Source organism: Coturnix japonica, chromosome 20, assembly GCF_054131305.1.
Source record: "Coturnix japonica strain WE chromosome 20, WE-NBRP24, whole genome shotgun sequence".
In the NCBI taxonomy this organism is placed as follows: domain Eukaryota; kingdom Metazoa; phylum Chordata; class Aves; order Galliformes; family Phasianidae; genus Coturnix; species Coturnix japonica.
The window spans coordinates 672321-698126 of record NC_140682.1 but is presented as its reverse complement, the minus strand read 5'-3'; positions in this window follow the sequence as shown (position 1 = coordinate 698126).

Below are 25806 nucleotides of genomic sequence, written 5' to 3'. Positions count from 1 at the left end.
GAGTTGAGTCGTAGCCGCTGTAGATTCTGAGTTGAGTCTTAGCCGCAGTAGATTCCGAGTTGAGTCGTAGCCGCAGTAGATTCCGAGTTGAGTCGTAGCCGCAGTAGATTCTGAGTTGAATCGTAGCCGCAGTAGTTTCGGAGTTGAGTCGTAGCCGCAGTAGATTCCGAGTTGAGTCGTAGCCGCAGTAGATTCCGAGTTGAGTCGTAGCCGCAGTAGATTCTGAGTTGATTCGTAGCCGCAGTAGATTCCGAGTTGAGTCGTAGCCGCTGTAGATTCTGAGTTGAGTCTTAGCCGCAGTAGATTCCGAGTTGAGTCGTAGCCGCAGTAGATTCCGAGTTGAGTCGTAGCCGCAGTAGATTCCGAGTTGAGTCGTAGCCCCAGTAGATTCCGAGTTGAGTCGTAGCCGCAGTAGATTCCGAGTTAAGACGTAGGTGCAGTAGACTCCGAGTTGAGTCGTAGCCGCAGTAGATTCCGAGTTGAGTTGTAGCCGCAGTAGACTCCGAGTGAGTCGTAGCCGCAGTAGATACCGAGTTGAGTCGTAGCCGCAGTAGATTCGGAGTTGATTCGTAGCCGCAGCAGATTCTGAGTTGAGTCGTAGCCGCAGTTGAGTCCGAGTTGAGACGTAGCCGCAGTAGTTTCCGAGTTAAGACTTTGGTGCATTAGACTCTGAGTTGAGTCGCAGCCGCAGTAGATTCCGAGTAGAATCGTCGCCGCAGTAGATTCTGAGTTCAGTCGTAGCCGCAGTAGATTCTGAGGTGAGTCGTAGCCGCAGTAGATTTCGAGTTAAGACGTAGGTGCAGTAGATTCTGAGTTGAGTCGTAGCGGCAGTAAATTCAGACTTGAGTCGTATCCACAGTAGATTCCGAGTTGAGTCGTAGCCGCAGTAGATTCTGAGTTGAGTCGTAGCTGCAGTAGATTCCGTGTTGAGTTGTAGCCACAGTAGATTCTGAGTAGAGACGTAGCCGCAGTAGATTCCGAGTTAAGACGTAGCCGCAGTAGATTCCGAGTTGAGTTGTAGCCGCAGTAGATTCTGAGTTGAGTCGTAGCCGCAGTAGATTCCGAGTTGAGTTGTAGCCGCAGTAGATTCTGAGTTGAGACGTAGGCGCAGTAGATTCCGAGTTGAATCGTAGAAGCAGTTGATTCTGAGTTGAGTCGTAGCCGCAGTAGATTCCGAGTTGAGTCGTAGCCGCAGTAGATTCCGAGTTGAGTCGTAGCGGGAGTAGATTCCGAGTTGAGTCGTAGCCGCAGTAGATTCTGAGTTGAATCGTAGCCGCAGTAGTTTCGGAGTTGTGTCGTAGCGGGAGTAGATTCCGAGTTGAGTCGTACCGCAGTAGATTCCGAGTTGAGTCGTAGCCGCAGTAGATTCCGAGTTGAGTCGTAGCCGCAGTAGATTCTGACTTGAGTCGTAGCCACAGTAGTTTCCGAGTTGAGTTGTAGCCGCAGTAGATTCTGAGTTGAGACGTTACAGCAGTAGATTCTGAGTTGAGACGTAGCGGCAGTAAATTCTGACTCGAGTCGTATCCACAGTAGATTCCGAGTTGAGTCGTAGCCGCAGTAGATTCTGAGTTGAGTGATAGCCGCAGTAGATTCCGTGTTGAGTTGTAGCCACAGTAGATTCTGAGTAGAGACGTAGCCGCAGTAGATTCCGAGTTAAGACGTAGCCGCAGTAGATTCCGAGTTGAGTTGTAGCCGCAGTAGATTCTGAGTTGAGTCGTAGCTGCAGTAGATTCCGAGTTGAGTTGTAGCCGCAGTAGATTCTGAGTTGAGACGTAGTGGCAGTAGATTCTGAGTTGAGAAGTAGGCGCAGTAGATTCCGAGCTGAGTCGTAGCCGCAGTAGATTCCGAGTTGAGTCGTAGCCGCAGTAGATTCTGAGTTGAATCGTAGCCGCAGTAGTTTCGGAGTTGAGTCGTAGCCGCAGTAGATTCCGAGTTGAGTCGTAGCCGCAGTAGATTCCGAGTTGAGTCGTAGCCGCAGTAGATTCTGAGTTGATTCGTAGCCGCAGTAGATTCCGAGTTGAGTCGTAGCCGCTGTAGATTCTGAGTTGAGTCTTAGCCGCAGTAGATTCCGAGTTGAGTCGTAGCCGCAGTAGATTCTGAGTTGAGTCGTAGCCGCAGTAGATTCCGAGTTGAGTCCTAGCCCCAGTAGATTCCGAGTTGAGTCGTAGCCGCAGTAGATTCCGAGTTAAGACGTAGGTGCAGTAGACTCCGAGTTGAGTCGTAGCCGCAGTAGCTTACGAGTTGAGTTGTAGCCGCAGTAGACTCCGAGTTGAGTCGTAGCCGCAGTAGATACCGAGTTGAGACGTAGCCGCAGTAGATTCGGAGTTGATTCGTAGCCGCAGCAGATTCTGAGTTGAGTCGTAGCCGCAGTTGAGTCCGAGTTGAGACGTAGCCGCAGTAGTTTCCTAGTTAAGACTTTGGTGCATTAGACTCTGAGTTGAGTCGTAGCCGCAGTAGATTCCGAGTAGAATCGTCGCCGCAGTAGATTCTGAGTTCAGTCGTAGCCGCAGTAGATTCTGAGGTGAGTCGTAGCCGCAGTAGATTTCGAGTTAAGAAGTAGGTGCAGTAGATTCTGAGTTGAGTCGTAGCGGTAGTAAATTCAGACTTGAGTCGTATCCACAGTAGATTCCGAGTTGAGTCGTAGCCGCAGTAGATTCTGAGTTGAGTCGTAGCTGCAGTAGATTCCGTGTTGAGTTGTAGCCACAGTAGATTCTGAGTAGAGACGTAGCCGCAGTAGATTCCGAGTTAAGACGTAGCCGCAGTACATTCCGAGTTGAGTTGTAGCCGCAGTAGATTCTGAGTTGAGTCGTAGCCGCAGTAGATTCCGAGTTGAGTTGTAGCCGCAGTAGATTCTGAGTTGAGACGTAGGCGCAGTAGATTCCGAGTTGAATCGTAGAAGCAGTTGATTCTGAGTTGAGTCGTAGCCGCAGTAGATTCCGAGTTGAGTCGTAGCCGCAGTAGATTCCGAGTTGAGTCGTAGCGGGAGTAGATTCCGAGTTGAGTCGTAGCCGCACTAGATTCTGAGTTGAATGGTAGCCGCAGTAGTTTCGGAGTTGAGTCGTAGCGGGAGTAGATTCCGAGTTGAGTCATAGCCGCAGTAGATTCCGAGTTGAGTCGTAGCCGCAGTAGATTCCGAGTTGAGTCGTAGCCGCAGTAGATTCTGAGTTGATTCGTAGCCGCAGTAGATTCCAAGTTGAGTCGTAGCCGCAGTAGATTCCGAGTTGAGTTGTAGCCGCAGTAGATTCTGAGTTGAGACGTAGGCGCTGTAGATTTCGAGTTGAGTCGTAGCCGCAGTAGATTCTGAGTTGAGTCGTAGCCGCAGTTGATTCCGAGTTGAGACGTAGCTGCAGTAGTTTCCGAGTTAAGCGAGTTAAGACGTAGGTGCAGTAGACTCCGAGTTGAGTCGTAGCCGCAGTTGATTCCGAGTTAAGACGTAGGTGCAGTAGACTCCGAGTTCAGTCGTAGCCGCAGTAGATTCCAAGTTAAGTCGTAGCCGCAGTAGATTCCGAGTTGAGTCGTAGCCGCAGTAGATTCCGAGTTGAGTCGTAGGTGCAGTAGATTCTGATTTGAGTCGTAGCCGCAGTAGACTCCGAGTTGAGTCGTAGCCGCAGTAGATTCCAAGTTAAGTCGTAGCCGCAGTTGATTCCGAGTTGAGTCGTAGCCGCAGTAGATTCCGAGTAGAGTCGTAGGTGCAGTAGATTCTGATTTGAGTCGTAGCCGCAGTAGATTCCGAGTTGAGTCGTAGCCGCAGTAGATTCTGAGTTGAGTCGTAGCCGCAGTAGATTCCGAGTTGAGTCGTAGCCGCAGTAGATTCCGAGTGAAGACGTAGGTGCAGTAGACTCCGAGTTGAGTCGTAGCCGCAGTAGATTCCGAGTTGAGTTGTAGCCGCAGTAGATTCTGAGTTGAGTCGTAGCCGCAGTAGATTCCGAGTTGAGTCGTAGCCGCAGTTGATTTTGAGTTGAGACGTAGCCGCAGTAGATTCCGAGTTGAGTCGTAGCCGCAGTAGATTCTGATTTGAGTCGTAGCCGCAGTAGATTCCGAGTAGAGTCGTAGCCGCAGTAGATTCTGAGTTGAGTCGTAGCCGCAGTAGATTCCGAGTTGAGTCGTAGCCGCAGTAGATTCAGAGTTGAGTCGTAGCCGCAGTAGATTCTGAGTTGAATCGTAGCCGCAATAGTTTCGGAGTTGAGTCGTAGCCGCAGTAGATTCCGAGTTGAGTCGTAGCCGCAGTAGATTCCGAGTTGAGTCGTAGACGCAGTAGATTCTGAGTTGAGTCGTAGCTGCAGTAGATTCCGTGTTGAGTTGTAGCCACAGTAGATTCTGAGTAGAGACGTAGCCGCAGTAGATTCTGAGTTGAATCGTAGCCGCAATAGTTTCGGAGTTGAGTCGTAGCCGCAGTAGATTCCGAGTTGAGTCGTATCCACAGTAGATTCCGAGTTGAGTCGTAGCCGCAGTAGATTCTGAGTTGAGTCGTAGCTGCAGTAGATTCCGTGTTGAGTTGTAGCCACAGTAGATTCTGAGTAGAGACGTAGCCGCAGTAGATTCCGAGTTAAGACGTAGCCGCAGTAGATTCCGAGTTGAGTTGTAGCCGCAGTAGATTCTGAGTTGAGTCGTAGCCGCAGTGGATTCCGAGTTGAGTTGTAGCCGTAGTAGATTCTGAGTTGAGACGTAGGCGCAGTAGATTCCGAGTTGAATCGTAGAAGCAGTTGATTCTGAGTTGAGTCGTAGCCGCAGTAGATTCCGAGTTGAGTCGTAGCCGCAGTAGATTCCGAGTTGAGTCGTAGCGGGAGTAGATTCCGAGTTGAGTCGTAGCCGCAGTAGATTCTGAGTTGAATCGTAGCCGCAGTAGATTCTGAGTTGAGTCGTAGCCGCAGTAGATTCCGAGTTGAGTCGTAGCCGCAGTAGATTCCGAGTAAAGACGTAGGTGCAGTAGACTCCGAGTTGAGTCGTAGCCGCAGTAGATTCCGAGTTGAGTTGTAGCCGCAGTAGATTCTGAGTTGAGTCGTAGCCGGAGTAGATTCCGAGTTGAGTCGTAGCCGCAGTAGATTCTGAGTTGAGTCGTAGCCGCAGTAGATTCCGAGTTGAGTCGTAGCCGCAGTAGATTCTGATTTGAGTCGTAGCCGCAGTAGATTCCGAGTAGAGTCGTAGCCGCAGTAGATTCTGAGTTGAGTCGTAGCCGCAGTAGATTCCGAGTTGAGTCGTAGCCGCAGTAGATTCAGAGTTGAGTCGTAGCCGCAGTAGATTCTGAGTTGAATCGTAGCCGCAATAGTTTCGGAGTTGAGTCGTAGCCGCAGTAGATTCCGAGTTGAGTCGTAGCCGCAGTAGATTCCGAGTTGAGTCGTAGACGCAGTAGATTCTGAGTTGAGTCGTAGCTGCAGTAGATTCCGTGTTGAGTTGTAGCCACAGTAGATTCTGAGTAGAGACGTAGCCGCAGTAGATTCTGAGTTGAATCGTAGCCGCAATAGTTTCGGAGTTGAGTCGTAGCCGCAGTAGATTCCGAGTTGAGTCGTATCCACAGTAGATTCCGAGTTGAGTCGTAGCCGCAGTAGATTCTGAGTTGAGTCGTAGCTGCAGTAGATTCCGTGTTGAGTTGTAGCCACAGTAGATTCTGAGTAGAGACGTAGCCGCAGTAGATTCCGAGTTAAGACGTAGCCGCAGTAGATTCCGAGTTGAGTTGTAGCCGCAGTAGATTCTGAGTTGAGTCGTAGCCGCAGTGGATTCCGAGTTGAGTTGTAGCCGTAGTAGATTCTGAGTTGAGACGTAGGCGCAGTAGATTCCGAGTTGAATCGTAGAAGCAGTTGATTCTGAGTTGAGTCGTAGCCGCAGTAGATTCCGAGTTGAGTCGTAGCCGCAGTAGATTCCGAGTTGAGTCGTAGCGGGAGTAGATTCCGAGTTGAGTCGTAGCCGCAGTAGATTCTGAGTTGAATCGTAGCCGCAGTAGTTTCGGAGTTGAGTCGTAGCGGGAGTAGATTCCGAGTTGAGTCGTAGCCGCAGTAGATTCCGAGTTGAGTCGTAGCCGCAGTAGATTCTGAGTTGATTCGTAGCCGCAGTAGATTCCAAGTTGAGTCGTAGCCGCAGTAGATTCCGAGTTGAGTTGTAGCCGCAGTAGATTCTGAGTTGAGACGTAGGCGCAGTAGATTCCGAGTTCAGTCGTAGCCGCAGTAGATTCTGAGTTGAGTCGTAGCCGCAGTTGATTCCGAGTTGAGACGTAGCTGCAGTAGTTTCCGAGTTAAGACGTAGGTGCAGTAGACACCGAGTTGGGTCGTAGCCGCAGTTGATTCCGAGTTAACACGTAGGTGCAGTAGACTCCGAGTTGAGTCGTAGCCGCAGTAGATTCCAAGTTAAGTCGTAGCCGCAGTAGATTCCGAGTTGAGTCGTAGCCGCAGTAGATTCCGAGTTGAGTCGTAGGTGCAGTAGATTCTGATTTGAGTCGTAGCCGCAGTAGATTCCGAGTTGAGTCGTAGGTGCAGTAGATTCTGAGTTGAGTCGTAGCCGCAGTAGATTCCGAGTTGAGTCGTAGCCGCAGTAGATTCAGAGTTGAGACGTAGCCGCAGTAGATTCTGAGTTGAATCGTAGCCGCAATAGTTTCGGAGTTGAGTCGTAGCCGCAGTAGATTCCGAGTTGAGTCGTAGCCGCAGTAGATTCCGAGTTGAGTCGTAGCCGCAGTAGATTCCGAGTTGAGTCGTAGCCGCAGTAGATTCTGAGTTGATTCGTAGCCGCAGTAGATTCCGAGTTGAGTCGTAGCCGCAGTAGATTCCGAGTTGAGTTGTAGCCGCAGTAGATTCTGAGTTGAGTCGTAGCCGCAGTGGATTCCGAGTTGAGTTGTAGCCGTAGTAGATTCTGAGTTGAGACGTAGGCGCAGTAGATTCCGAGTTGAATCGTAGAAGCAGTTGATTCTGAGTTGAGTCGTAGCCGCAGTAGATTCCGAGTTGAGTCGTAGCCGCAGTAGATTCCGAGTTGAGTCGTAGCGGGAGTAGATTCCGAGTTGAGTCGTAGCCGCAGTAGATTCTGAGTTGAATCGTAGCCGCAGTAGTTTCGGAGTTGAGTCGTAGCGGGAGTAGATTCCGAGTTGAGTCGTAGCGGGAGTAGATTCCGAGTTGAGTCGTAGCCGCAGTAGATTCCAAGTTGAGTCGTAGCCGCAGTAGATTCCGAGTTGAGTTGTAGCCGCAGTAGATTCTGAGTTGAGACGTAGGCGCAGTAGATTCCGAGTTCAGTCGTAGCCGCAGTAGATTCTGAGTTGAGTCGTAGCCGCAGTTGATTCCGAGTTGAGACGTAGCTGCAGTAGTTTCCGAGTTAAGACGTAGGTGCAGTAGACACCGAGTTGGGTCGTAGCCGCAGTTGATTCCGAGTTAACACGTAGGTGCAGTAGACTCCGAGTTGAGTCGTAGCCGCAGTAGATTCCAAGTTAAGTCGTAGCCGCAGTAGATTCCGAGTTGAGTCGTAGCCGCAGTAGATTCCGAGTTGAGTCGTAGGCGCAGTAGATTCTGATTTGAGTCGTAGCCGCAGTAGATTCCGAGTTGAGTCGTAGGTGCAGTAGATTCTGAGTTGAGTCGTAGCCGCAGTAGATTCCGAGTTGAGTCGTAGCCGCAGTAGATTCAGAGTTGAGTCGTAGCCGCAGTAGATTCTGAGTTGAATCGTAGCCGCAATAGTTTCGGAGTTGAGTCGTAGCCGCAGTAGATTCCGAGTTGAGTCGTAGCCGCAGTAGATTCCGAGTTGAGTCGTAGCCGCAGTAGATTCCGAGTTGAGTCGTAGCCGCAGTAGATTCTGAGTTGATTCGTAGCCGCAGTAGATTCCGAGTTGAGTCGTAGCCGCAGTAGATTCTGAGTTGAGTCTTAGCCGCAGTAGATTCCGAGTCGAGTCGTAGCCGCAGTAGATTCCGAGTTGAGTCGTAGCCGCAGTAGATTCTGAGTTGAGTCGTAGCCGCAGTTTATTCCGAGTTGAGACGTAGCTGCAGTAGTTTCCGAGTTAAGACGGAGGTGCAGTAGACTCCGAGTTGAGTCGTAGCCGCAGTAGATTCCAAGTTAAGTCGTAGCCGCAGTAGATTCCGAGTTGAGTCGTAGCCGCAGTAGATTCCGAGTAGAGTCGTAGGTGCAGTAGATTCTGATTTGAGTCGTAGCCGCAGTAGATTCCGAGTTGAGTCGTAGCCGCAGTAGATTCTGAGTTGAGTCGTAGCCGCAGTAGATTCCGAGTTGAGTCGTAGCCGCAGTAGATTCCGAGTAAAGACGTAGGTGCAGTAGACTCCGAGTTGAGTAGTAGCCGCAGTAGATTCCGAGTTGAGTTGTAGCCGCAGTAGATTCCGAGTTGAGTCGTAGCCGCAGTTGATTTTGAGTTGAGTCGTAGCCGCAGTAGATTCCGAGTTGAGTCGTAGCCGCAGTAGATTCTGAGTTGAGTCGTATCCGCAGTAGATTCGGAGTTGAGTCGTAGCCGCAGTAGATTCCGAGTTGAGACGTTACCGCAGTAGATTCTGTGTTGAGACGTAGCAGCAGTAAATTCTGACTTGAGTCGTAGCCGCAGTAGATTCTGAGTTGAGTCGTAGCCGCAGTAGATTCCGAGTTGAGTCGTAGCCGCAGTTGATTTTGAGTTGAGTCGTAGCCGCAGTAGATTCCGAGTTGAGTCGTAGCCGCAGTAGATTCTGAGTTGAGTCGTATCCGCAGTAGATTCGGAGTTGAGTCATAGCCGCAGTAGATTCTGAGTTGAGACGTTACCGCAGTAGATTCTGAGTTGAGACGTAGCAGCAGTAAATTCTGACTTGAGTCGTAGCCACAGTAGATTCCGAGTTGAGTCGTAGCCGCAGTAGATTCCGAGTTGAGTCGTAGCCGCAGTAGATTCCGAGTTGAGTCGTAGCCGCAGTAGATTCCGAGTTGAGTCGTAGCCGCAGTAGATTCTGAGTTGATTCGTAGCCGCAGTAGATTCCGAGTTGAGTCGTAGCCGCTGTAGATTCTGAGTTGAGACGTTACCGCAGTAGATTCTGAGTTGAGACGTAGCAGCAGTAAATTCTGACTTGAGTCGTAGCCACAGTAGATTCCGAGTTGAGTCGTAGCCGCAGTAGATTCCGAGTTGAGTCGTAGCCGCAGTAGATTCCGAGTTGAGTCGTAGTCGCAGTAGATTCCGAGTTGAGTCGTAGCCGCAGTAGATTCTGAGTTGATTCGTAGCCGCAGTAGATTCCGAGTTGAGTCGTAGCCGCTGTAGATTCTGAGTTGAGTCTTAGCCGCAGTAGATTCCGAGTCGAGTCGTAGCCGCAGTAGATTCCGAGTTAAGACGTAGCCGCAGTAGTTTCCGAGTTGAGTTGTAGCCGCAGTAGATTCTGAGTTGAGTCGTAGCCGCAGTAGATTCCGAGTTGAGTTGTAGCCGCAGTAGATTCTGAGTTGAGACGTAGTGGCAGTAGATTCTGAGTTGAGAAGTAGGCGCAGTAGATTCCGAGTTGAGTCGTAGCCGCAGTAGATTCCGAGTTGAGTCGTAGCCGCAGTAGATTCTGAGTTGAATCGTAGCCGCAGTAGTTTCGGAGTTGAGTCGTAGCCGCAGTAGATTCCGAGTTGAGTCGTAGCCGCAGTAGATTCCGAGTTGAGTCGTAGCCGCAGTAGATTCTGAGTTGATTCGTAGCCGCAGTAGATTCCGAGTTGAGTCGTAGCCGCTGTAGATTCTGAGTTGAGTCTTAGCCGCAGTAGATTCCGAGTTGAGTCGTAGTTGCAGTAGATTCCGAGTTGAGTCGTAGCCGCAGTAGATTCCGAGTTGAGTCGTAGCCCCAGTAGATTCCGAGTTGAGTCGTAGCCGCAGTAGATTCTGAGTTGAGTCGTAGCCGCAGTAGATTCCGAGTTGAGTCGTAGCCGCAGTAGATTCCGAGTAAAGACGTAGGTGCAGTAGACTCCGAGTTGAGTAGTAGCCGCAGTAGATTCCGAGTTGAGTTGTAGCCGCAGTAGATTCCGAGTTGAGTCGTAGCCGCAGTTGATTTTGAGTTGAGTCGTAGCCGCAGTAGATTCCGAGTTGAGTCGTAGCCGCAGTAGATTCTGAGTTGAGTCGTATCCGCAGTAGATTCGGAGTTGAGTCGTAGCCGCAGTAGATTCCGAGTTGAGACGTTACCGCAGTAGATTCTGAGTTGAGACGTAGCAGCAGTAAATTCTGACTTGAGTCGTAGCCGCAGTAGATTCTGAGTTGAGTCGTAGCCGCAGTAGATTCCGAGTTGAGTCGTAGCCGCAGTTGATTTTGAGTTGAGTCGTAGCCGCAGTAGATTCCGAGTTGAGTCGTAGCCGCAGTAGATTCTGAGTTGAGTCGTATCCGCAGTAGATTCGGAGTTGAGTCATAGCCGCAGTAGATTCTGAGTTGAGACGTTACCGCAGTAGATTCTGAGTTGAGACGTAGCAGCAGTAAATTCTGACTTGAGTCGTAGCCACAGTAGATTCCGAGTTGAGTCGTAGCCGCAGTAGATTCCGAGTTGAGTCGTAGCCGCAGTAGATTCCGAGTTGAGTCGTAGCCGCAGTAGATTCCGAGTTGAGTCGTAGCCGCAGTAGATTCTGAGTTGATTCGTAGCCGCAGTAGATTCCGAGTTGAGTCGTAGCCGCTGTAGATTCTGAGTTGAGACGTTACCGCAGTAGATTCTGAGTTGAGACGTAGCAGCAGTAAATTCTGACTTGAGTCGTAGCCACAGTAGATTCCGAGTTGAGTCGTAGCCGCAGTAGATTCCGAGTTGAGTCGTAGCCGCAGTAGATTCCGAGTTGAGTCGTAGTCGCAGTAGATTCTGAGTTGAGTCGTAGCCGCAGTAGATTCTGAGTTGATTCGTAGCCGCAGTAGATTCCGAGTTGAGTCGTAGCCGCTGTAGATTCTGAGTTGAGTCTTAGCCGCAGTAGATTCCGAGTCGAGTCGTAGCCGCAGTAGATTCCGAGTTAAGACGTAGCCGCAGTAGTTTCCGAGTTGAGTTGTAGCCGCAGTAGATTCTGAGTTGAGTCGTAGCCGCAGTAGATTCCGAGTTGAGTTGTAGCCGCAGTAGATTCTGAGTTGAGACGTAGTGGCAGTAGATTCTGAGTTGAGAAGTAGGCGCAGTAGATTCCGAGTTGAGTCGTAGCCGCAGTAGATTCCGAGTTGAGTCGTAGCCGCAGTAGATTCTGAGTTGAATCGTAGCCGCAGTAGTTTCGGAGTTGAGTCGTAGCCGCAGTAGATTCCGAGTTGAGTCGTAGCCGCAGTAGATTCCGAGTTGAGTCGTAGCCGCAGTAGATTCTGAGTTGATTCGTAGCCGCAGTAGATTCCGAGTTGAGTCGTAGCCGCTGTAGATTCTGAGTTGAGTCTTAGCCGCAGTAGATTCCGAGTTGAGTCGTAGTTGCAGTAGATTCCGAGTTGAGTCGTAGCCGCAGTAGATTCCGAGTTGAGTCGTAGCCCCAGTAGATTCCGAGTTGAGTCGTAGCCGCAGTAGATTCCGAGTTAAGACGTAGGTGCAGTAGACTCCGAGTTGAGTCGTAGCCGCAGTAGATTACGAGTTGAGTTGTAGCCGCAGTAGACTCCGAGTGAGTCGTAGCCGCAGTAGATACCGAGTTGAGTCGTAGCCGCAGTAGATTCGGAGTTGATTCGAAGCCGCAGCAGATTCTGAGTTGAGTAGTAGCCGCAGTTGAGTCCGAGTTGAGACGTAGCCGCAGTAGTTTCCGAGTTAAGACTTTGGTGCATTAGACTCTGAGTTGAGTCGCAGCCGCAGTAGATTCCGAGTAGTATCGTCGCCGCAGTAGATTCTGAGTTCAGTCGTAGCCGCAGTAGATTCTGAGGTGAGTCGTAGCCGCAGTAGATTTCGAGTTAAGACGTAGGTGCAGTAGATTCTGAGTTGAGTCGTAGCGGCAGTAAATTCAGACTTGAGTCGTATCCACAGTAGATTCCGAGTTGAGTCGTAGCCGCAGTAGATTCTGAGTTGAGTCGTAGCTGCAGTAGATTCCGTGTTGAGTTGTAGCCACAGTAGATTCTGAGTAGAGACGTAGCCGCAGTAGATTCCGAGTTAAGACGTAGCCGCAGTAGATTCCGAGTTGAGTTGTAGCCGCAGTAGATTCTGAGTTGAGTCGTAGCCGCAGTAGATTCCGAGTTGAGTTGTAGCCGCAGTAGATTCTGAGTTGAGACGTAGGCGCAGTAGATTCCGAGTTGAATCGTAGAAGCAGTTGATTCTGAGTTGAGTCGTAGCCGCAGTAGATTCCGAGTTGAGTCGTAGCCGCAGTAGATTCCGAGTTGAGTCGTAGCGGGAGTAGATTCCGAGTTGAGTCGTAGCCGCAGTAGATTCTGAGTTGAATCGTAGCCGCAGTAGTTTCGGAGTTGTGTCGTAGCGGGAGTAGATTCCGAGTTGAGTCGTAGCCGCAGTAGATTCCGAGTTGAGTCGTAGCCGCTGTAGATTCTGAGTTGAGTCTTAGCCGCAGTAGATTCCGAGTCGAGTCGTAGCCGCAGTAGATTCCGAGTTGAGTCGTAGCCGCAGTAGATTCTGAGTTGAGTCGTAGCCGCAGTTTATTCCGAGTTGAGACGTAGCTGCAGTAGTTTCCGAGTTAAGACGGAGGTGCAGTAGACTCCGAGTTGAGTCGTAGCCGCAGTAGATTCCAAGTTAAGTCGTAGCCGCAGTAGATTCCGAGTTGAGTCGTAGCCGCAGTAGATTCCGAGTAGAGTCGTAGGTGCAGTAGATACTGATTTGAGTCGTAGCCGCAGTAGATTCCGAGTTGAGTCGTAGCCGCAGTAGATTCTGAGTTGAGTCGTAGCCGCAGTAGATTCCGAGTTGAGTCGTAGCCGCAGTAGATTCCGAGTAAAGACGTAGGTGCAGTAGACTCCGAGTTGAGTCGTAGCCGCAGTAGATTCCGAGTTGAGTTGTAGCCGCAGTAGATTCCGAGTTGAGTCGTAGCCGCAGTTGATTTTGAGTTGAGTCGTAGCCGCAGTAGATTCCGAGTTGAGTCGTAGCCGCAGTAGATTCTGAGTTGAGTCGTATCCGCAGTAGATTCGGAGTTGAGTCGTAGCCGCAGTAGATTCCGAGTTGAGACGTTACCGCAGTAGATTCTGAGTTGAGACGTAGCAGCAGTAAATTCTGACTTGAGTCGTAGCCGAAGTAGATTCTGAGTTGAGTCGTAGCCGCAGTAGATTCCGAGTTGAGTCGTAGCCGCAGTTGATTTTGAGTTGAGTCGTATCCGCAGTAGATTCGGAGTTGAGTCATAGCCGCAGTAGATTCTGAGTTGAGACGTTACCGCAGTAGATTCTGAGTTGAGACGTAGCAGCAGTAAATTCTGACTTGAGTCGTAGCCACAGTAGATTCCGAGTTGAGTCGTAGCCGCAGTAGATTCCGAGTTCAGTCGTAGCCGCAGTAGATTCTGAGTTGATTCGTAGCCGCAGTAGATTCCGAGTTGAGTCGTAGCCGCTGTAGATTCTGAGTTGAGACGTTACCGCAGTAGATTCTGAGTTGAGACGTAGCAGCAGTAAATTCTGACTTGAGTCGTAGCCACAGTAGATTCCGAGTTGAGTCGTAGCCGCAGTAGATTCCGAGTTGAGTCGTAGCCGCAGTAGATTCCGAGTTGAGTCGTAGCCGCAGTAGATTCCGAGTTGAGTCGTAGCCGCAGTAGATTCTGAGTTGATTCGTAGCCGCAGTAGATTCCGAGTTGAGTCGTAGCCGCTGTAGATTCTGAGTTGAGTCTTAGCCGCAGTAGATTCCGAGTCGAGTCGTAGCCGCAGTAGATTCCGAGTTAAGACGTAGCCGCAGTAGATTCCGAGTTGAGTTGTAGCCGCAGTAGATTCTGAGTTGAGTCGTAGCCGAAGTAGATTCCGAGTTGAGTTGTAGCCGCAGTAGATTCTGAGTTGAGACGTAGTGGCAGTAGATTCTGAGTTGAGAAGTAGGCGCAGTAGATTCCGAGTTGAGTCGTAGCCGCAGTAGATTCCGAGTTGAGTCGTAGCCGCAGTAGATTCTGAGTTGAATCGTAGCCGCAGTAGTTTCGGAGTTGAGTCGTAGCCGCAGTAGATTCCGAGTTGAGTCGTAGCCGCAGTAGATTCCGAGTTGAGTCGTAGCCGCAGTAGATTCTGAGTTTATTCGTAGCCGCAGTAGATTCCGAGTTGAGTCGTAGCCGCTGTAGATTCTGAGTTGAGTCTTAGCCGCAGTAGATTCCGAGTTGAGTCGTAGCCGCAGTAGATTCCGAGTTGAGTCGTAGCCGCAGTAGATTCCGAGTTGAGTCGTAGCCTCAGTAGATTCCGAGTTGAGTCGTAGCCGCAGTAGATTCCGAGTTAAGACGTAGGTGCAGTAGACTCCGAGTTGAGTCGTAGCCGCAGTAGATTACGAGTTGAGTTGTAGCCGCAGTAGACTCCGAGTGAGTCGTAGCCGCAGTAGATACCGAGTTGAGTCGTAGCCGCAGTAGATTCGGAGTTGATTCGAAGCCGCAGCAGATTCTGAGTTGAGTAGTAGCCGCAGTTGAGTCCGAGTTGAGACGTAGCCGCAGTAGTTTCCGAGTTAAGACTTTGGTGCATTAGACTCTGAGTTGAGTCGCAGCCGCAGTAGATTCCGAGTAGTATCGTCGCCGCAGTAGATTCTGAGTTCAGTCGTAGCCGCAGTAGATTCTGAGGTGAGTCGTAGCCGCAGTAGATTTCGAGTTAAGACGTAGGTGCAGTAGATTCTGAGTTGAGTCGTAGCGGCAGTAAATTCAGACTTGAGTCGTATCCACAGTAGATTCCGAGTTGAGTCGTAGCCGCAGTAGATTCTGAGTTGAGTCGTAGCTGCAGTAGATTCCGTGTTGAGTTGTAGCCACAGTAGATTCTGAGTAGAGACGTAGCCGCAGTAAATTCCGAGTTAAGACGTAGCCGCAGTAGATTCCGAGTTGAGTTGTAGCCGCAGTAGATTCTGAGTTGAGTCGTAGCCGCAGTAGATTCCGAGTTGAGTTGTAGCCGCAGTAGATTCTGAGTTGAGACGTAGGTGCAGTAGATTCCGAGTTGAATCGTAGAAGCAGTTGATTCTGAGTTGAGTCGTAGCCGCAGTAGATTCCGAGTTGAGTCGTAGCCGCAGTAGATTCCGAGTTGAGTCGTAGCGGGAGTAGATTCCGAGTTGAGTCGTAGCCGCAGTAGATTCTGAGTTGAATCGTAGCCGCAGTAGTTTCGGAGTTGTGTCGTAGCGGGAGTAGATTCCGAGTTGAGTCGTAGCCGCAGTAGATTCCGAGTTGAGTCGTAGCCGCAGTAGATTCCGAGTTGAGTCGTAGCCGCAGTAGATTCTGACTTGAGTCGTAGCCACAGTAGTTTCCGAGTTGAGTTGTAGCCGCAGTAGATTCTGAGTTGAGACGTTACAGCAGTAGATTCTGAGTTGAGACGTAGCGGCAGTAAATTCTGACTCGAGTCGTATCCACAGTAGATTCCGTGTTGAGTTGTAGCCACAGTAGATTCTGAGTAGAGACGTTGCCGCAGTAGATTCCGAGTTAAGACGTAGCCGCAGTAGATTCCGAGTTGAGTTGTAGCCGCAGTAGATTCTGAGTTGAGTCGTAGCCGCAGTAGATTCCGAGTTGAGTTGTAGCCGCAGTAGATTCTGAGTTGAGACGTAGTGGCAGTAGATTCTGAGTTGAGAAGTAGGCGCAGTAGATTCCGAGTTGAGTCGTAGCCGCAGTAGATTCCGAGTTGAGTCGTAGCCGCAGTAGATTCTGAGTTGAATCGTAGCCGCAGTAGATTCGGAGTTGAGTCGTAGCCGCAGTAGATTCCGAGTTGAGTCGTAGCCGCAGTAGATTCCGAGTTGAGTCGTAGCCGCAGTATATTCTGAGTTGATTCGTAGCCGCAGTAGATTACGAGTTGAGTCGTAGCCGCTGTAGATTCTGAGTTGAGTCTTAGCCGCAGTAGATTCCGAGTTGAGTCGTAGCCGCAGTAGATTCCGTGTTGAGTCGTAGCCGCAGTAGATTCCGAGTTGAGTCCTAGCCCCAGTAGATTCCGAGTTGAGTCGTAGCCGCATTAGATTCCGAATTAAGACGCAGGTGCAGTAGACTCCGAGTTGAGTCGTAGCCGCAGTAGATTACGAGTTGAGTTGTAGCCGCAGTAGACTCCGAGTTGAGTCGTAGCCGCAGTAGATACCGAGTTGAGTCGTAGCCGCAGTAGATTCGGAGTTGATTCGTAGCCGCAGCAGATTCTGAGTTGAGTCGTAGCCGCAGTTGAGTCCGAGTTGAGACGTAGCCGCAGTAGTTTCCGAGTTAAGACTTTGGTGCATTAGACTCTGAGTTGAGTCGTAGCCGCAGTAGATTCCGAGTAGAATCGTCGCCGCAGTAGATTCTGAGTTCAGTCGTAGCCGCAGTAGATTCTGAGGTGAGTCGTAGCCGCAGTAGATTTCGAGTTAAGAAGTAGGTGCAGTAGATTCTGAGTTGAGTCGTAGCGGCAGTAAATTCAGACTTGAGTCGTATCCACAGTAGATTCCGAGTTGAGTCGTAGCCGCAGTAGATTCTGAGTTGAGTCGTAGCTGCAGTAGATTCCGTGTTGAGTTGTAGCCACAGTAGATTCTGAGTAGAGACGTAGCCGCAGTAGATTCCGAGTTAAGACGTAGCCGCAGTAGATTCCGAGTTGAGTTGTAGCCGCAGTAGATTCTGAGTTGAGTCGTAGCCGCAGTAGATTCCGAGTTGAGTTGTAGCCGCAGTAGATTCAGAGTTGAGACGTAGGCGCAGTAGATTCCGAGTTGAATCGTAGAAGCAGTTGATTCTGAGTTGAGTCGTAGCCGCAGTAGATTCCGAGTTGAGTCGTAGCGGGAGTAGATTCCGAGTTGAGTCGTAGCCGCAGTAGATTCTGAGTTGAATCGTAGCCGCAGTAGTTTCGGAGTTGAGTCGTAGCGGGAGTAGATTCCAAGTTGAGTCGTAGCCGCAGTAGATTCCGAGTTGAGTCGTAGCCGCAGTAGATTCCGAGTTGAGACGTAGCCGCAGTAGATTCTGAGTTGATTCGTAGCCGCAGTAGATTCCAAGTTGAGTCGTAGCCGCAGTAGATTCCGAGTTGAGTTGTAGCCGCAGTAGATTCTGAGTTGAGACGTAGGCGCAGTAGATTTCGAGTTGAGTCGTAGCCGCAGTAGATTCTGAGTTGAGTCGTAGCCGCAGTTGATTCCGAGTTGAGACGTAGCTGCAGTAGTTTCCGAGTTAAGCGAGTTAAGACGTAGGTGCAGTAGACTCCGAGTTGTGTCGTAGCCGCAGTTGATTCCGAGTTAAGACGTAGGTGCAGTAGACTCCGAGTTCAGTCGTAGCCGCAGTAGATTCCAAGTTAAGTCGTAGCCGCAGTAGATTCCGAGTTGAGTCGTAGCCGCAGTAGATTCCGAGTTGAGTCGTAGGTGCAGTAGATTCTGATTTGAGTCGTAGCCGCAGTAGATTCTGAGTTGAGTCGTAGCCGCAGTAGATTCCGAGTTGAGTCGTAGCCGCAGTAGATTCAGAGTTGAGTCGTAGCCGCAGTAGATTCCGAGTTGAGTCGTAGCCGCAGTAGATTCCGAGTTGAGTCGTAGCCGCAGTAGATTCTGAGTTGATTCGTAGCCGCAGTAGATTCCGAGTTGAGTCGTAGCCGCTGTAGATTCTGAGTTGAGTCTTAGCCGCAGTAGATTCCGAGTCGAGTCGTAGCCGCAGTAGATTCAGAGTTGAGTCGTAGCCGCAGTAGATTCTGAGTTGAGTCGTAGCCGCAGTTGATTCCGAGTTGAGACGTAGCTGCAGTAGTTTCCGAGTTAAGACGTAGGTGCAGTAGACTCCGAGTTGAGTTGTAGCCGTAGTAGATTTCGAGTTAAGATGGAGGTGCAGTAGACTTTGAGTTGAGTCGTAGCCGCAGTAGATTCCAAGTTAAGTCGTAGCCGCAGTTGATTCCGAGTTGAGTCGTATCAGCAGTAGATTCCGAGTAGAGTCGTAGGTGCAGTAGATTCTGATTTGAGTCGTAGCCGCAGTAGATTCCGAGTTGAGTCGTAGCCGCAGTAGATTCTGAGTTGAGACGTAGCCGCAGTAGATTCCGAGTTGAGTCGTAGCCGCAGTAGATTCCGAGTAAAGACGTAGGTGCAGTAGACTCCGAGTTGAGTCGTAGCCGCAGTAGATTCCGAGTTGAGTTGTAGCCGCAGTAGATTCTGAGTTGAGTCGTAGCCGCAGTAGATTCCGAGTTGAGTCGTAGCCGCAGTTGATTTTGAGTTGAGTCGTAGCCGCAGTAGATTCCGAGTTGAGTCGTAGCCGCAGTAGATTCTGATTTGAGTCGTAGCCGCAGTAGATTCCGAGTAGAGTCGTAGCCGCAGTAGATTCTGAGTTGAGTCGTAGCCGCAGTAGATTCCGAGTTGAGTCGTAGCCGCAGTAGATTCAGAGTTGAGTCGTAGCTGCAGTAGATTCTGAGTTGAATCGTAGCCGCAATAGTTTCGGAGTTGAGTCGTAGCCGCAGTAGATTCCGAGTTGAGTCGTAGCCGCAGTAGATTCCGAGTTGAGTCGTAGCCGCAGTAGATTCTGAGTTGAGTCGTAGCTGCAGTAGATTCCGTGTTGAGTTGTAGCCACAGTAGATTCTGAGTAGAGACGTAGCCGCAGTAGATTCTGAGTTGAATCGTAGCCGCAATAGTTTCGGAGTTGAGTCGTAGCCGCAGTAGATTCTGATTTGAGTCGTATCCACAGGAGATTCCGAGTTGAGTCGTAGCCGCAGTAGATTCTGAGTTGAGTCGTAGCTGCAGTAGATTCCGTGTTGAGTTGTAGCCACAGTAGATTCTGAGTAGAGACGTAGCCGCAGTAGATTCCGAGTTAAGACGTAGCCCAGTAGATTCCGAGTTGAGTTGTAGCCGCAGTAGATTCTGAGTTGAGTCGTAGCCGCAGTAGATTCCGAGTTGAGTTGTAGCCGCAGTAGATTCTGAGTTGAGACGTAGGCGCAGTAGATTCCGAGTTGAATCTTAGAAGCAGTTGATTCTGAGTTGAGTCGTAGCCGCAGTAGATTCCGAGTTGAGTCGTAGCCGCAGTAGATTCCGAGTTGAGTCGTAGCGGGAGTAGATTACGAGTTGAGTCGTAGCCGCAGTAGATTCTGAGTTGAATCGTAGCCGCAGTAGTTTCGGAGTTGAGTCGTAGCGGGAGTAGATTCCGAGTTGAGTCGTAGCCGCAGTAGATTCCGAGTTGAGTCGTAGCCGCAGTAGATTCTGAGTTGATTCGTAGCCGCATTAGATTCCAAGTTGAGTCGTAGCCGCAGTAGATTCCGAGTTGAGTTGTAGCCGCAGTAGATTCTGAGTTGAGACGTAGGCGCAGTAGATTCCAAGTTGAGTCGTAGCCGCAGTAGATTCTGAGTTGAGTCGTAGCCGCAGTTGATTCCGAGTTGAGACGTAGCTGCAGTAGTTTCCGAGTTAAGCGAGTTAAGACGTAGGTGCAGTAGACTCCGAGTTGAGTCGTAGCCGCAGTTGATTCCGAGTTAAAACGTAGGTGCAGTAGACTCCGAGTTCAGTCGTAGCCGCAGTAGATTCCAAGTTAAGTCGTAGCCGCAGTAGATTCCGAGTTGAGTCGTAGCCGCAGTAGATTCCGAGTTGAGTCGTAGGTGCAGTAGATTCTGATTTGAGTCGTAGCCGCAGTAGATTCCGAGTTGAGTCGTAGCCGCAGTAGATTCTGAGTTGAGTCGTAGCCGCAGTAGATTCCGAGTTGAGTCGTAGCCGCAGTAGATTCAGAGTTGAGTCGTAGCCGCAGTAGACTCTGAGTTGAATCGTAGCCGCAATAGTTTCGGAGTTGAGTCGTAGCCGCAGTAGATTCCGAGTTGAGTCGTAGCCGCAGTAGATTCCGAGTTGAGTCGTAGCCGCAGTAGATTCCGAGTTGAGTCGTAGCCGCAGTAGATTCTGAGTTGATTCGTAGCCGCAGTAGATTCCGAGTTGAGTCGTAGCCGCTGTAGATTCTGAGTTGAGTCTTAGCCGCAGTAGATTCCGAGTTGAGTCGTAGCCGCAGTAGATTCCGAGTTGAGTCGTAGCCGCAGTAGATTCCGAGTTGAGTCCTAGCCGCAGTAGATTCCGAGTTGAGTCGTAGCCGCAGTAGATTCCGAGTTAAGACGTAGGTGCAGTAGACTCCGAGTTGAGTCGTAGCCGCAGTAGATTACGAGTTGAGTTGTAGCCGCAGTAGACTCCGAGTTGAGTCGTAGCCGCAGTAGATACCGAGTTGAGTCGTAGCCGCAGTAGATTCGGAGTTGATTCGTAGCCGCAGCAGATTCTGAGTTGAGTCGTAGCCGCAGTTGAGTCCGAGTTGAGACGTAGCCGCAGTAGTTTCCGAGTTAAGACTTTGGTGCATTAGACTCTGAGTTGAGTCGTAGCCGCAGTAGATTCCGAGTAGAATCGTCGCCGCAGTAGATTCTGAGTTCAGTCGTAGCCGCAGTAGATTCTGAGGTGAGTCGTAGCCGCAGTAGATTTCGAGTTAAGAAGTAGGTGCAGTAGATTCTGAGTTGAGTCGTAGCGGCAGTAAATTCAGACTTGAGTCGTATCCACAGTAGATTCCGAGTTGAGTCGTAGCCGCAGTAGATTCTGAGTTGAGTCGTAGCTGCAGTAGATTCCGTGTTGAGTTGTAGCCACAGTAGATTCTGAGTAGAGACGTAGCCGCAGTAGATTCCGAGTTAAGACGTAGTCGCAGTAGATTCCGAGTTCAGTCGTAGCCGCAGTAGATTCTGAGTTGAGTCGTAGCCGCAGTAGATTCCGAGTTGAGTTGTAGCCGCAGTAGATTCTGAGTTGAGACGTAGGCGCAGTAGATTCCGAGTTGAATCGTAGAAGCAGTTGATTCTGAGTTGAGTCGTAGCCGCAGTAGATTCCGAGTTGAGTCGTAGCCGCAGTAGATTCCGAGTTGAGTCGTAGCGGGAGTAGATTCCGAGTTGAGTCGTAGCCGCAGTAGATTCTGAGTTGAATCGTAGCCGCAGTAGTTTCGGAGTTGAGTCGTAGCGGGAGTAGATTCCGAGTTGAGTCGTAGCCGCAGTAGATTCCGAGTTGAGTCGTAGCCGCAGTAGATTCCGAGTTGAGACGTAGCCGCAGTAGATTCTGAGTTGAGACGTAGGCACAGTAGATTTCGAGTTGAGTCGTAGCCGCAGTAGATTCTGAGTTGAGTCGTAGCCGCAGTTGATTCCGAGTTGAGACGTAGCTGCAGTAGTTTCCGAGTTAAGCGAGTTAAGACGTAGGTGCAGTAGACTCCGAGTTGTGTCGTAGCCGCAGTTGATTCCGAGTTAAGACGTAGGTGCAGTAGACTCCGAGTTCAGTCGTAGCCGCAGTAGATTCCAAGTTAAGTCGTAGCCGCAGTAGATTCCGAGTTGAGTCGTAGCCGCAGTAGATTCCGAGTTGAGTCGTAGGTGCAGTAGATTCTGATTTGAGTCGTAGCCGCAGTAGATTCCGAGTTGAGTCGTAGCCGCAGTAGATTCTGAGTTGAGTCGTAGCCGCAGTAGATTCCGAGTTGAGTCGTAGCCGCAGTAGATTCAGAGTTGAGTCGTAGCCGCAGTAGATTCCGAGTTGAGTCGTAGCCGCAGTAGATTCCGAGTTGAGTCGTAGCCGCAGTAGATTCTGAGTTGAATCGTAGCCGCAATAGTTTCGGAGTTGAGTCGTAGCCGCAGTAGATTCCGAGTTGAGTCGTAGCCGCAGTAGATTCCGAGTTGAGTCGTAGCCGCAGTAGATTCTGAGTTGAGTCGTAGCTGCAGTAGATTCCGTGTTGAGTTGTAGCCACAGTAGATTCTGAGTAGAGACGTAGCCGCAGTAGATTCTGAGTTGAATCGTAGCCGCAATAGTTTCGGAGTTGAGTCGTAGCCGCAGTAGATTCTGATTTGAGTCGTATCCACAGGAGATTCCGAGTTGAGTCGTAGCCGCAGTAGATTCTGAGTTGATTCGTAGCCGCAGTAGATTCCGAGTTGAGTCGTAGCCGCTGTAGATTCTGAGTTGAGTCTTAGCCGCAGTAGATTCCGAGTCGAGTCGTAGCCGCAGTAGATTCAGAGTTGAGTCGTAGCCGCAGTAGATTCTGAGTTGAGTCGTAGCCGCAGTTGATTCCGAGTTGAGTCGTAGCTGCAGTAGTTTCCGAGTTAAGACGTAGGTGCAGTAGACTCCGAGTTGAGTTGTAGCCGTAGTAGATTTCGAGTTAAGTCGTAGCCGCAGTTGATTCCGAGTTGAGTCGTAGCAGCAGTAGATTCCGAGTAGAGTCGTAGGTGCAGTAGATTCTGATTTGAGTCGTAGCCGCAGTAGATTCCGAGTTGAGTCGTAGCCGCAGTAGATTCCGAGTTGAGTTGTAGCCGCAGTAGATTCTGAGTTGAGTCGTAGCCGCAGTAGATTCCGAGTTGAGTCGTAGCCGCAGTTGATTTTGAGTTGAGTCGTAGCCGCAGTAGATTCCGAGTTGAGTCGTAGCCGCAGTAGATTCTGATTTGAGTCGTAGCCGCAGTAGATTCCGAGTAGAGTCGTAGCCGCAGTAGATTCTGAGTTGAGTCGTAGCCGCAGTAGATTCCGAGTTGAGTCGTAGCCGCAGTAGATTCAGAGTTGAGTCGTAGCCGCAGTAGATTCTGAGTTGAATCGTAGCCGCAATAGTTTCGGAGTTGAGTCGTAGCCGCAGTAGATTCCGAGTTGAGTCGTAGCCGCAGTAGATTCCGAGTTGAGTCGTAGCCGCAGTAGATTCTGAGTTGAGTCGTAGCTGCAGTAGATTCCGTGTTGAGTTGTAGCCACAGTAGATTCTGAGTAGAGACGTAGCCGCAGTAGATTCTGAGTTGAATCGTAGCCGCAATAGTTTCGGAGTTGAGTCGTAGCCGCAGTAGATTCTGATTTGAGTCGTATCCACAGGAGATTCCGAGTTGAGTCGTAGCCGCAGTAGATTCTGAGTTGAGTCGTAGCTGCAGTAGATTCTGAGTTGAGTCGTAGCCGCAGTTGATTCCGAGTTGAGTCGTAGCTGCAGTAGTTTCCGAGTTAAGACGTAGGTGCAGTAGACTCCGAGTTGAGTTGTAGCCGTAGTAGATTTCGAGTTAAGTCGTAGCCGCAGTTGATTCCGAGTTGAGTCGTAGCAGCAGTAGATTCCGAGTAGAGTCGTAGGTGCAGTAGATTCTGATTTGAGTCGTAGCCGCAGTAGATTCCGAGTTGAGTCGTAGCCGCAGTAGATTCCGAGTTGAGTTGTAGCCGCAGTAGATTCTGAGTTGAGTCGTAGCCGCAGTAGATTCCGAGTTGAGTCGTAGCCGCAGTTGATTTTGAGTTGAGTCGTAGCCGCAGTAGATTCCGAGTTGAGTCGTAGCCGCAGTAGATTCTGATTTGAGTCGTAGCCGCAGTAGATTCCGAGTAGAGTCGTAGCCGCAGTAGATTCTGAGTTGAGTCGTAGCCGCAGTAGATTCCGAGTTGAGTCGTAGCCGCAGTAGATTCAGAGTTGAGTCGTAGCCGCAGTAGATTCTGAGTTGAATCGTAGCCGCAATAGTTTCGGAGTTGAGTCGTAGCCGCAGTAGATTCCGAGTTGAGTCGTAGCCGCAGTAGATTCCGAGTTGAGTTGTAGCCACAGTAGATTCTGAGTAGAGACGTAGCCGCAGTAGATTCTGAGTTGAATCGTAGCCGCAATAGTTTCGGAGTTGAGTCGTAGCCGCAGTAGATTCTGATTTGAGTCGTATCCACAGGAGATTCCGAGTTGAGTCGTAGCCGCAGTAGATTCCGAGTTGAGTCGTAGCTGCAGTAGATTCCGTGTTGAGTTGTAGCCACAGTAGATTCTGAGTAGAGACGTAGCCGCAGTAGATTCCGAGTTAAGACGTAGCCGCAGTAGATTCCGAGTTGAGTTGTAGCCGCAGTAGATTCTGAGTTGAGTCGTAGCCGCAGTAGATTCCGAGTTGAGTTGTAGCCGCAGTAGATTCTGAGTTGAGACGTAGGCGCAGTAGATTCCGAGTTGAATCGTAGAAGCAGTTGATTCTGAGTTGAGTCGTAGCCGTAGTAGATTCCGAGTTGAGTCGTAGCCGCAGTAGATTACGAGTTGAGTCGTAGCGGGAGTAGATTCCGAGTTGAGTCGTAGCCGCAGTAGATTCTGAGTTGAATCGTAGCCGCAGTAGTTTCGGAGTTGAGTCGTAGCGGGAGTAGATTCCGAGTTGAGTCGTAGCCGCAGTAGATTCCGAGTTGAGTCGTAGCCGCAGTAGATTCTGAGTTGATTCGTAGCCGCAGTAGATTCCAAGTTGAGTCGTAGCCGCAGTAGATTCCGAGTTGAGTTGTAGCCGCAGTAGATTCTGAGTTGAGACGTAGGCGCAGTAGATTTCGAGTTGAGTCGTAGCCGCAGTAGATTCTGAGTTGAGTCGTAGCCGCAGTTGATTCCGAGTTGAGACGTAGCTGCAGTAGTTTGCGAGTTAAGCGAGTTAAGACGTAGGTGCAGTAGACTCCGAGTTGAGTCGTAGCCGCAGTTGATTCCGAGTTAAAACGTAGGTGCAGTAGACTCCGAGTTCAGTCGTAGCCGCAGTAGATTCCAAGTTAAGTCGTAGCCGCAGTAGATTCCGAGTTGAGTCGTAGCCGCAGTAGATTCCGAGTTGAGTCGTAGGTGCAGTAGATTCTGATTTGAGTCGTAGCAGCAGTAGATTCCGAGTTGAGTCGTAGCCGCAGTAGATTCTGAGTTGAGTCGTAGCCGCAGTAGATTCCGAGTTGAGTCGTAGCCGCAGTAGATTCAGAGTTGAGTCGTAGCCGCAGTAGACTCTGAGTTGAATCGTAGCCGCAATAGTTTCGGAGTTGAGTCGTAGCCGCAGTAGATTCCGAGTTGAGTCGTAGCCGCAGTAGATTCCGAGTTGAGTCGTAGCCGCAGTAGATTCCGAGTTGAGTCGTAGCCGCAGTAGATTCTGAGTTGATTCGTTACCGCAGTAGATTCCGAGTTGAGTCGTAGCCGCTGTAGATTCTGAGTTGAGTCTTAGCCGCAGTAGATTCCGAGTCGAGTCGTAGCCGCAGTAGATTCCGAGTTGAGTCGTAGCCGCAGTAGATTCTGAGTTGAGTCGTAGCCGCAGTTGATTCCGAGTTGAGACGTAGCTGCAGTAGTTTCCGAGTTAAGACGTAGGTGCAGTAGACTCCGAGTTGAGTTGTAGCCGTAGTAGATTTCGAGTTAAGATGGAGGTGCAGTAGACTCCGAGTTGAGTCGTAGCCGCAGTAGATTCCAAGTTAAGTCGTAGCCGCAGTTGATTCCGAGTTGAGTCGTAGCCGCAGTAGATTCCGAGTAGAGTCGTAGGTGCAGTAGATTCTGATTTGAGTCGTAGCCGCAGTAGATTCCGAGTTGAGTCGTAGGTGCAGTAGATTCTGAGTTGAGTCGTAGCCGCAGTAGATTCCGAGTTGAGTCGTAGCCGCAGTAGATTCCGAGTAAAGACGTAGGTGCAGTAGACTCCGAGTTGAGTCGTAGCCGCAGTAGATTCCGAGTTGAGTTGTAGCCGCAGTAGATTCTGAGTTGAGTCGTAGCCGCAGTAGATTCCGAGTTGAGTCGTAGCCGCAGTTGATTTTGAGTTGAGTCGTAGCCGCAGTAGATTCCGAGTTGAGTCGTAGCCGCAGTAGATTCTGATTTGAGTCGTAGCCGCAGTAGATTCCGAGTAGAGTCGTAGCCGCAGTAGATTCTGAGTTGAGTCGTAGCCGCAGTAGATTCCGAGTTGAGTCGTAGCCGCAGTAGATTCAGAGTTGAGTCGTAGCCGCAGTAGATTCTGAGTTGAATCGTAGCCGCAATAGTTTCGGAGTTGAGTCGTAGCCGCAGTAGATTCCGAGTTGAGTTGTAGCCGCAGTAGATTCCGAGTTGAGTCGTAGCCGCAGTAGATTCTGAGTTGAGTCGTAGCTGCAGTAGATTCCGTGTTGAGTTGTAGCCACAGTAGATTCTGAGTAGAGACGTAGCCGCAGTAGATTCTGAGTTGAATCGTAGCCGCAATAGTTTCGGAGTTGAGTCGTAGCCGCAGTAGATTCCGAGTTGAGTCGTATCCACAGTAGATTCCGAGTTG